The sequence below is a fragment of the Fistularia commersonii genome, unplaced genomic scaffold (genome assembly GCF_037954325.1).
Source record: "Fistularia commersonii isolate RoL2024-O1a breed Wild unplaced genomic scaffold, RoL_Fcom_v1.0 HiC_scaffold_37, whole genome shotgun sequence".
NCBI lineage: Eukaryota > Metazoa > Chordata > Actinopteri > Syngnathiformes > Fistulariidae > Fistularia > Fistularia commersonii.
Window position 1 is genome coordinate 145001 of NW_028233995.1, and position 12570 is coordinate 157570.

A 12570-nucleotide genomic window follows, 5' to 3' on the forward strand; every position below is an offset into this window, starting at 1 on the left:
CCCGGCCTTTGAGAAGAGACACATAACTCCGCTCTTCCGCTTCTCCGCTATGGGCCCTGGTACTCCCGATCCTCCGAACTCAGGTGAATTGCGTGACGTGCTTCTGCTCTACTATAAGCCCCTACACACTTCGAACACGGCTGTTATCACCCTGTTACTGCATTTCAATGACACCCATTTGCTTTCGATCTCAGTGTCTGCCACCGTACGGAAAAAGCGGGGGGGTGGGGGGTGGGGGGGCATAAGCGCATTCGTGCTGTAAGTAATCAGAAGTTAATAGTGTTAACGGTTTGCGAGAAATTTTTAATGCTAGACAAAAAAAGAAAATTAAAAGGATATAATTAAATAAATAGATAGAAAAATAAAATTAAAAACGAAAAAAAAAAAATTGTGAGGGGAATATAACATGTAATTAAGTTGGCGGTTCACAGGGAATCTCAGACATCAAACTGTTTTTAATTGAACATAAATAGTACACCCAAATATACAAATGTACAAATAAACATAGCAAGGTAGAACTGAATGTCAATGAAACAACCAGGCATGAGGAAGCAACGGACATGAGGACATTTGTTCTGTATGTAATGAGAAGTTAATAGTGTTACAGGTTTGTGAGAAATTTACAGTGCTAGACAAAAAACGAAATTAAAAGGAAATAATTAGATAAATAGATAGACAAATGAAATTAAAACCAAAAAAAAAAAATGCAAGGGGAATACGACATGTAATTAAGTTGGCGATTCACAAGGAATCTCAGACATCAAACTGTATATTTTTTGTTGTTTATATATAAACATATATAAACAAACATATATTGTTTGTTGTTTATTTTTGGGATATATTGAGGAATATTTAATGGAAAGGAGTCACAATCGCTTTTTGACAATGTCGAAGTGTATACGTGGCTATAGAATTTAAAGTTTTCATTAGAAATTATAGCCTCATCTGTAATTTCCTTGTTGTTAAGACGGGCTTAGCTTTGCTCCGCTCCTCCTCTCCTCCGCTCCTCCGCTCTTCCGCTCCGGGCCCTGGAACTCCCGATCCGCGGGACTTCGGTGAATTCCGGGCCAGTTTTTTGCTCTTCTGCTCTCCTCCCCTCCTCCGCTTCTTCGCTCCCCCGCTTTGGACCCTGGAACTCTTGAACAGGGCCGGGCTTCTGCCCTCCGCCTCTCCTCTGCTCATCCGCTCCAGGCCCTGGCACTCCCTGTGATCCAGTCATTCGCATGTGCGTGCCCGGAGGTCCGGGAGCTCCACTCAAACGTCCGGGGGGGATAAGGGTAAGGGGTCCTGCCCCCCCCCCCTCGCCGCCTCTGAGAAGAGAAACATCTCCTCCACTCCTCCGCTCATCCGCTGCGGAACCAGGTACTACCGATCCGCCGGACTCAGGCGAATTGCAGAAAGGGGTTTTGCTGTCCTCCGCTCCTCCGCTCCTCCGCTCCTCCGCTCCTCCGCTCCTCCGCTCCTCCGTTTCGGGCCCTGGAACTCCCGAACCGCTGGACACAAGCGAATCACGGTCCGGGCTTCTGCTCTCCTCCGCTCCTCACCTCATCCGCTCCAGGCCCTGGTACTCCGTGTCCGCGGGAACCCCCCCCAACCCACAAAAACAAACTCTCACACACACACAAACACACGCACACACACACACACACACACACACACACACAAACACACAAACACACACAGACACACCTGAACTCATCATCGCTGTGCTGATAGCATTGGCCGAAACGTATCCACAACCAAACCAACATTAGCTCATCCAGTCATTCACATATGTGTGTGCCCAGAGGTCCGGGAGCTCCAGTCATAACTCCGGGTGATCTCTGTCCGGAGTAGGCTCACCTTAGCCGGTCTAAGGGGTCCTGCTGCCCCCCAGCTTCCCCGCCTTTGAGAAGAGACACATAACTCCGCTCTTCCGCTTCTCCGCTATGGGCCCTGGTACTCCCGATCCTCCGAACTCAGGTGAATTGCGTGACGTGCTTCTGCTCTCCTATAAGCCCCTACACACTTCGAACACGGCTGTTATCACCCTGTTACTGCATTTCAATGACACCCATTTGCTTTCGATCTCAGTGTCTGCCTCCGTACGGAAAAAGCGGGATGGGTGGGGGGGCATAAGCGCAATCGTGCTGTAAGTAATCAGAAGTTAATAGTGTTAACGGTTTGCGAGAAATTTTTAATGCTAGACAAAAAAAGAAAATTAGAAGGATATAATTAAATAAATAGATAGAAAAATAAAATTAAAAACGAAAAAAAAAAATTGTGAGGGGAATATAACATGTAATTAAGTTGGCGGTTCACAAGGAATCTCAGACATCAAACTGTTTTTAATTGAACATAAATAGTACACCCAAATATACAAATGTACAAATAAACATAGCAAGGTAGAACTGAATGTCAATGAAACAACCAGGGATGAGGAAGCAACGGACATCAGGACATTTGTTCTGTATGTAATGAGAAGTTAATAGTGTTACAGGTTTGTGAGAAATTTACAGTGCGAGACAAAAAAAGAAATTAAAAGGAAGTAATTAAATCAATAGATAGACAAATAAGAAATTAAAACGAAAAAAAAAAAAAAAAATTGCAAGGGGAATGTAACATGTAATCAAGTTGTTTTTTTTGTTTTTTTTTTTTTTTTTACCAAAAAAAAAAGGAACCTCGGACATGGGTAACTATATTTTTTTGTTTTCGGATTTTTCCATAAGTTTTAAGGATTTTTTTTTTTTTTTTTATATTTCAAAATCGTTTATGAAGACATTAAAATTTGGGGAGCATTTTTGCATTCTGTTCTTGTGAATGAAGAACTTGGCCAGGCCTAAAAGAACATTGACACAGAGTTCATCTGTTATGTTGCTTATAAGTAAACAGAATGTTATATCATCTTTTGAGAAGGAAACTGGTGACGATGGAATGAGAAGGAGAAAAAATATATGGTCAGTGGTTTCAATGTTGTCTTCACAAAATGTACAAATATTATCTTCAAAATTAAAGCGTACCCTCGATAATTCCTTAGATGGGTAGATGTCAGTCATAATTTTGAAGTGGGTCTCTTTTGCCTTGGGGGTATGGGTAGAGTCAGATACATAGTTCGCAGCGTGGCAATCGATTCCTCATCAAATTTATTTAAAATATCCTTTTTTTTTTTTTTGACGTCCAGGGAATAAGTTTCCTGTGAAACATTTCCTAATAAAGGAGTTGCTGCGCTTTCTGTCCACAATTGAGATTCCCTGGAGTGATAGTCGGGGTAACTGTGGTTGTACGGTTCGGTGCGTCATTATATTTTTGGTCAGGAATACAAATTGTCGAGGCAGTGCGTTTCGTAACTTTAGCAACTCTAATATGGGAGGCTTGAATCTGTGTGTAGTACAGAACTGCTCATTGTCCAGAGGACTGCCAGTGTCATCCATCAAGTCAATTATTGACCATATACCTTTCTCAAAGCATTCCTTGTAAAACAGAGGTTTGTTGCCATGCAGTACATATCGATTGTTCCAAACTATTATACTGTGTGGTGAGAAATTGTGTACGTATATCATTTTCCAGTATAATAATATTTGTTTATGGAACTCTGAACATTTGACAGGAATCTTGTTGATATCCAAGTCAGAGATAAGCAGAAGACTCAGGCCGCCGACTTTGTTGAATAAGTAGTTTGGAGTACAATACCAGAAAGAACGATGAGGTTTGATCCAGGATTTCAACCAGTTCACCTTCAATGTCCCATTCAAGCAGTCCAACTCTATCACTTTCAGCCCTCCTTCACTTGTTTCTTTCACCATATGTGATTTTTCTTAGATGGTGTGGTCTGTTCCTCCAGATAAAGTTGAAATTGATTTGGTTAACAGATTTTACGAGTTGATTTGGAGCAGCATTGGAATACGCTGGGTATATACATCTGGATAAACACATCCATTTTAGTCAAATATATCCGGCCTAATATTGATAAATCTCTCTGGAGCCATATATTAGAATTAAGCTTTACTTTGATTCAGTTTAGATTCAATGTTCCTGGATTGATTTAACGTTTGGTCCTTGGATAGGAAAATGCTCAAGTATTTTATTTCTGATTTCATAGAAACATCGCTGATTTCCTTTAGTGGCGAGTCATGCAGCGCAAGAAGTTTGCATTTCTTTAAGTTTAATGACAATCCTGAAGCCTTGGAGAATGTTTTGTTTTTTTTCAGCACTTATTGGGACTTGATGTTCATTTTTCAAAACTAAGGTTGTGTCATCTGCCAGCAGGCTAATAACAATTTCTGTCCCCAACATTACTTCTGTCCCACACGTATACACACACACACACACACACACACACACACACACACACACACACACACCTTAATTCCACTCTTTTATATACGCATGTCTGGAGTTCCGGGAGCTCGTTCTCAACGTTCTGGGGATAATCATAGCTGTGCTGATAGCATTGGCCGAAACGTATCCACAACCAAACCAACATTAGCTCATCCACTCATTCACATATGTGTGTGCCCAGAGGTCCGGGAGCTCCAGTCATAAGTCCGGGTGATCTATGTCCGGAGAAGACTCACATTAGCCGGTCTAAGGGGTCCTGCTGCCCCCCAGTTTCCCCGCCTTTGAGAAGAGACACATAACACCGCTCTTCCGCTTCTCCGCTATGGGCCCTGGTACTCCCGATCCTCCGAACTCAGGTGAATTGCGTGACGTGCTTCTGCTCTCCTATAAGCCCCTACACACTTCGAACACGGCTGTTATCACCCTGTTACTGCATTTCAATGACACCCATTTGCTTTCGATCTCAGTGTCTGCCTCCGTACGGAAAAAGCGGGATGGGTGGGGGGGCATAAGCGCATTCGTGGTGTAAGTAATCAGAAGTTAATAGTGTTAACGGTTTGCGAGAAATTTTTAATGCTAGACAAAAAAAGAAAATTAGAAGGATATAATTAAATAAATAGATAGAAAAATAAAATTAAAAACGAAAAAAAAAAATTGTGAGGGGAATATAACATGTAATTAAGTTGGCGGTTCACAAGGAATCTCAGACATCAAACTGTTTTTAATTGAACATAAATAGTACACCCAAATATACAAATGTACAAATAAACATAGCAAGGTAGAACTGAATGTCAATGAAACAACCAGGGATGAGGAAGCAACGGACATCAGGACATTTGTTCTGTATGTAATGAGAAGTTAATAGTGTTACAGGTTTGTGAGAAATTTACAGTGCGAGACAAAAAAAGAAATTAAAAGGAAGTAATTAAATCAATAGATAGACAAATAAGAAATTAAAACGAAAAAAAAAAAAAAAAATTGCAAGGGGAATGTAACATGTAATCAAGTTGTTTTTTTTGTTTTGTTTTTTTTTTTTACCAAAAAAAAAAGGAACCTCGGACATGGGTAACTATATTTTTTTGTTTTCGGATTTTTCCATAAGTTTTAAGGATTTTTTTTTTTTTTTTTTATATTTCAAAATCGTTTATGAAGACATTAAAATTTGGGGAGCATTTTTGCATTCTGTTCTTGTGAATGAAGAACTTGGCCAGGCCTAAAAGAACATTGACACAGAGTTCATCTGTTATGTTGCTTATAAGTAAACAGAATGTTATATCATCTTTTGAGAAGGAAACTGGTGACGATGGAATGAGAAGGAGAAAAAATATATGGTCAGTGGTTTCAATGTTGTCTTCACAAAATGTACAAATATTATCTTCAAAATTAAAGCGTACCCTCGATAATTCCTTAGATGGGTAGATGTCAGTCATAATTTTGAAGTGGGTCTCTTTTGCCTTGGGGGTATGGGTAGAGTCAGATACATAGTTCGCAGCGTGGCAATCGATTCCTCATCAAATTTATTTAAAATATCCTTTTTTTTTTTTTTTGACGTCCAGGGAATAAGTTTCCTGTGAAACATTTCCTAATAAAGGAGTTGCCGCGCTTTCTGTCCACAATTGAGATTCCCTGGAGTGATAGTCGGGGTAACTGTGGTTGTACGGTTCGGTGCGTCATTATATTTTTGGTCAGGAATACAAATTGTCGAGGCAGTGCGTTTCGTAACTTTAGCAACTCTAATATGGGAGGCTTGAATCTGTGTGTAGTACAGAACTGCTCATTGTCCAGAGGACTGCCAGTGTCATCCATCAAGTCAATTATCGACCATATACCTTTCTCAAAGCATTCCTTGTAAAACAGAGGTTTGTTGCCATGCAGTACATATCGATTGTTCCAAACTATTATACTGTGTGGTGAGAAATTGTGTACGTATATCATTTTCCAGTATAATAATATTTGTTTATGGAACTCTGAACATTTGACAGGAATCTTGTTGATATCCAAGTCAGAGATAAGCAGAAGACTCAGGCCGCCGACTTTGTTGAATAAGTAGTTTGGAGTACAATACCAGAAAGAACGATGAGGTTTGATCCAGGATTTCAACCAGTTCACCTTCAATGTCCCATTCAAGCAGTCCGACTCTATCACTTTCAGCCCTCCTTCACTTGTTTCTTTCACCATATGTGATTTTTCTTAGATGGTGTGGTCTGTTCCTCCAGATAAAGTTGAAATTGATTTGGTTAACAGATTTTACGAGTTGATTTGGAGCAGCATTGGAATACGCTGGGTATATACATCTGGATAAACACATCCATTTTAGTCAAATATATCCGGCCTAATATTGATAAATCTCTCTGGAGCCATATATTAGAATTAAGCTTTACTTTGATTCAGTTTAGATTCAATGTTCCTGGATTGATTTAACGTTTGGTCCTTGGATAGGAAAATGCTCAAGTATTTTATTTCTGATTTCATAGAAACATCGCTGATTTCCTTTAGTGGCGAGTCATGCAGCGCAAGAAGTTTGCATTTCTTTAAGTTTAATGACAATCCTGAAGCCTTGGAGAATGTTTTGGTTTTTTTCAGCACTTATTGGGACTTGATGTTCATTTTTCAAAACTAAGGTTGTGTCATCTGCCAGCAGGCTAATAACAATTTCTGTCCCCAACATTACTTCTGTCCCACACGTATACACACACACACACACACACACACACACACACACACACACCTTAATTCCACTCTTTTATATACGCATGTCTGGAGTTCCGGGAGCTCGTTCTCAACGTTCTGGGGATAATCATAGCTGTGCTGATAGCATTGGCCGAAACGTATCCACAACCAAACCAACATTAGCTCATCCACTCATTCATATATGTGTGTGCCCAGAGGTCCGGGAGCTCCAGTCATAACTCCGGGTGATATCTGTCCGGAGTAGGCTCACATTAGCCGGTCTAAGGGGTCCTGCTGCCCCCCAGCTTCCCCGCCTTTGAGAAGAGACACATAACTCCGCTCTTCCGCTTCTCCGCTATGGGCCCTGGTACTCCCGATCCTCCGAACTCAGGTGAATTGCGTGACGTGCTTCTGCTCTACTATAAGCCCCTACACACTTCGAACACGGCTGTTATCACCCTGTTACTGCATTTCAATGACACCCATTTGCTTTCGATCTCAGTGTCTGCCTCCGTACGGAAAAAGCGGGATGGGTGGGGGGGCATAAGCGCATTCGTGCTGTAAGTAATCAGAAGTTAATAGTGTTAACGGTTTGCGAGAAATTTTTAATGCTAGACAAAAAAAGAAAATTAAAAGGATATAATTAAATAAATAGATAGAAAAATAAAATTAAAAACGAAAAAAAAAAATTGTGAGGGGAATATAACATGTAATTAAGTTGGCGGTTCACAAGGAATCTCAGACATCAAACTGTTTTTAATTGAACATAAATAGTACACCCAAATATACAAATGTACAAATAAACATAGCAAGGTAGAACTGAATGTCAATGAAACAACCAGGGATGAGGAAGCAACGGACATCAGGACATTTGTTCTGTATGTAATGAGAAGTTAATAGTGTTACAGGTTTGTGAGAAATTTACAGTGCGAGACAAAAAAAGAAATTAAAAGGAAGTAATTAAATCAATAGATAGACAAATAAGAAATTAAAACGAAAAAAAAAAAAAAAAATTGCAAGGGGAATGTAACATGTAATCAAGTTGTTTTTTTTTTTTTGTTTTTTTTTTTACCAAAAAAAAAAGGAACCTCGGACATGGGTAACTATATTTTTTTGTTTTCGGATTTTTCCATAAGTTTTAAGGATTTTTTTTTTTTTTTTTATATTTCAAAATCGTTTATGAAGACATTAAAATTTGGGGAGCATTTTTGCATTCTGTTCTTGTGAATGAAGAACTTGGCCAGGCCTAAAAGAACATTGACACAGAGTTCATCTGTTATGTTGCTTATAAGTAAACAGAATGTTATATCATCTTTTGAGAAGGAAACTGGTGACGATGGAATGAGAAGGAGAAAAAATATATGGTCAGTGGTTTCAATGTTGTCTTCACAAAATGTACAAATATTATCTTCAAAATTAAAGCGTACCCTCGATAATTCCTTAGATGGGTAGATGTCAGTCATAATTTTGAAGTGGGTCTCTTTTGCCTTGGGGGTATGGGTAGAGTCAGATACATAGTTCGCAGCGTGGCAATCGATTCCTCATCAAATTTATTTAAAATATCCTTTTTTTTTTTTTTGACGTCCAGGGAATAAGTTTCCTGTGAAACATTTCCTAATAAAGGAGTTGCCGCGCTTTCTGTCCACAATTGAGATTCCCTGGAGTGATAGTCGGGGTAACTGTGGTTGTACGGTTCGGTGCGTCATTATATTTTTGGTCAGGAATACAAATTGTCGAGGCAGTGCGTTTCGTAACTTTAGCAACTCTAATATGGGAGGCTTGAATCTGTGTGTAGTACAGAACTGCTCATTGTCCAGAGGACTGCCAGTGTCATCCATCAAGTCAATTATTGACCATATACCTTTCTCAAAGCATTCCTTGTAAAACAGAGGTTTGTTGCCATGCAGTACATATCGATTGTTCCAAACTATTATACTGTGTGGTGAGAAATTGTGTACGTATATCATTTTCCAGTATAATAATATTTGTTTATGGAACTCTGAACATTTGACAGGAATCTTGTTGATATCCAAGTCAGAGATAAGCAGAAGACTCAGGCCGCCGACTTTGTTGAATAAGTAGTTTGGAGTACAATACCAGAAAGAACGATGAGGTTTGATCCAGGATTTCAACCAGTTCACCTTCAATGTCCCATTCAAGCAGTCCGACTCTATCACTTTCAGCCCTCCTTCACTTGTTTCTTTCACCATATGTGATTTTTCTTAGATGGTGTGGTCTGTTCCTCCAGATAAAGTTGAAATTGATTTGGTTAACAGATTTTACGAGTTGATTTGGAGCAGCATTGGAATACGCTGGGTATATACATCTGGATAAACACATCCATTTTAGTCAAATATATCCGGCCTAATATTGATAAATCTCTCTGGAGCCATATATTAGAATTAAGCTTTACTTTGATTCAGTTTAGATTCAATGTTCCTGGATTGATTTAACGTTTGGTCCTTGGATAGGAAAATGCTCAAGTATTTTATTTCTGATTTCATAGAAACATCGCTGATTTCCTTTAGTGGCGAGTCATGCAGCGCAAGAAGTTTGCATTTCTTTAAGTTTAATGACAATCCTGAAGCCTTGGAGAATGTTTTGGTTTTTTTCAGCACTTATTGGGACTTGATGTTCATTTTTCAAAACTAAGGTTGTGTCATCTGCCAGCAGGCTAATAACAATTTCTGTCCCCAACATTACTTCTGTCCCACACGTATACACACACACACACACACACACACACACACACACACACACCTTAATTCCACTCTTTTATATACGCATGTCTGGAGTTCCGGGAGCTCGTTCTCAACGTTCTGGGGATAATCATAGCTGTGCTGATAGCATTGGCCGAAACGTATCCACAACCAAACCAACATTAGCTCATCCACTCATTCATATATGTGTGTGCCCAGAGGTCCGGGAGCTCCAGTCATAACTCCGGGTGATATCTGTCCGGAGTAGGCTCACATTAGCCGGTCTAAGGGGTCCTGCTGCCCCCCAGCTTCCCCGCCTTTGAGAAGAGACACATAACTCCGCTCTTCCGCTTCTCCGCTATGGGCCCTGGTACTCCCGATCCTCCGAACTCAGGTGAATTGCGTGACGTGCTTCTGCTCTACTATAAGCCCCTACACACTTCGAACACGGCTGTTATCACCCTGTTACTGCATTTCAATGACACCCATTTGCTTTCGATCTCAGTGTCTGCCTCCGTACGGAAAAAGCGGGATGGGTGGGGGGGCATAAGCGCATTCGTGCTGTAAGTAATCAGAAGTTAATAGTGTTAACGGTTTGCGAGAAATTTTTAATGCTAGACAAAAAAAGAAAATTAAAAGGATATAATTAAATAAATAGATAGAAAAATAAAATTAAAAACGAAAAAAAAAAATTGTGAGGGGAATATAACATGTAATTAAGTTGGCGGTTCACAAGGAATCTCAGACATCAAACTGTTTTTAATTGAACATAAATAGTACACCCAAATATACAAATGTACAAATAAACATAGCAAGGTAGAACTGAATGTCAATGAAACAACCAGGGATGAGGAAGCAACGGACATCAGGACATTTGTTCTGTATGTAATGAGAAGTTAATAGTGTTACAGGTTTGTGAGAAATTTACAGTGCGAGACAAAAAAAGAAATTAAAAGGAAGTAATTAAATCAATAGATAGACAAATAAGAAATTAAAACGAAAAAAAAAAAAAAAAATTGCAAGGGGAATGTAACATGTAATCAAGTTGTTTTTTTTTTTTTGTTTTTTTTTTTACCAAAAAAAAAAGGAACCTCGGACATGGGTAACTATATTTTTTTGTTTTCGGATTTTTCCATAAGTTTTAAGGATTTTTTTTTTTTTTTTTATATTTCAAAATCGTTTATGAAGACATTAAAATTTGGGGAGCATTTTTGCATTCTGTTCTTGTGAATGAAGAACTTGGCCAGGCCTAAAAGAACATTGACACAGAGTTCATCTGTTATGTTGCTTATAAGTAAACAGAATGTTATATCATCTTTTGAGAAGGAAACTGGTGACGATGGAATGAGAAGGAGAAAAAATATATGGTCAGTGGTTTCAATGTTGTCTTCACAAAATGTACAAATATTATCTTCAAAATTAAAGCGTACCCTCGATAATTCCTTAGATGGGTAGATGTCAGTCATAATTTTGAAGTGGGTCTCTTTTGCCTTGGGGGTATGGGTAGAGTCAGATACATAGTTCGCAGCGTGGCAATCGATTCCTCATCAAATTTATTTAAAATATCCTTTTTTTTTTTTTTGACGTCCAGGGAATAAGTTTCCTGTGAAACATTTCCTAATAAAGGAGTTGCCGCGCTTTCTGTCCACAATTGAGATTCCCTGGAGTGATAGTCGGGGTAACTGTGGTTGTACGGTTCGGTGCGTCATTATATTTTTGGTCAGGAATACAAATTGTCGAGGCAGTGCGTTTCGTAACTTTAGCAACTCTAATATGGGAGGCTTGAATCTGTGTGTAGTACAGAACTGCTCATTGTCCAGAGGACTGCCAGTGTCATCCATCAAGTCAATTATTGACCATATACCTTTCTCAAAGCATTCCTTGTAAAACAGAGGTTTGTTGCCATGCAGTACATATCGATTGTTCCAAACTATTATACTGTGTGGTGAGAAATTGTGTACGTATATCATTTTCCAGTATAATAATATTTGTTTATGGAACTCTGAACATTTGACAGGAATCTTGTTGATATCCAAGTCAGAGATAAGCAGAAGACTCAGGCCGCCGACTTTGTTGAATAAGTAGTTTGGAGTACAATACCAGAAAGAACGATGAGGTTTGATCCAGGATTTCAACCAGTTCACCTTCAATGTCCCATTCAAGCAGTCCGACTCTATCACTTTCAGCCCTCCTTCACTTGTTTCTTTCACCATATGTGATTTTTCTTAGATGGTGTGGTCTGTTCCTCCAGATAAAGTTGAAATTGATTTGGTTAACAGATTTTACGAGTTGATTTGGAGCAGCATTGGAATACGCTGGGTATATACATCTGGATAAACACATCCATTTTAGTCAAATATATCCGGCCTAATATTGATAAATCTCTCTGGAGCCATATATTAGAATTAAGCTTTACTTTGATTCAGTTTAGATTCAATGTTCCTGGATTGATTTAACGTTTGGTCCTTGGATAGGAAAATGCTCAAGTATTTTATTTCTGATTTCATAGAAACATCGCTGATTTCCTTTAGTGGCGAGTCATGCAGCGCAAGAAGTTTGCATTTCTTTAAGTTTAATGACAATCCTGAAGCCTTGGAGAATGTTTTGGTTTTTTTCAGCACTTATTGGGACTTGATGTTCATTTTTCAAAACTAAGGTTGTGTCATCCGCCAGCAGGCTAATAACAATTTCTGTCCCCAACATTACTTCTGTCCCACACGTATACACACACACACACACACACACAAACACACACACACACACACACACACACCTTAATTCCACTCTTTTATATACGCATGTCTGGAGTTCCGGGAGCTCGTTCTCAACGTTCTGGGGATAATCATAGCTGTGCTGATAGCATTGGCCGAAACGTATCCACAAC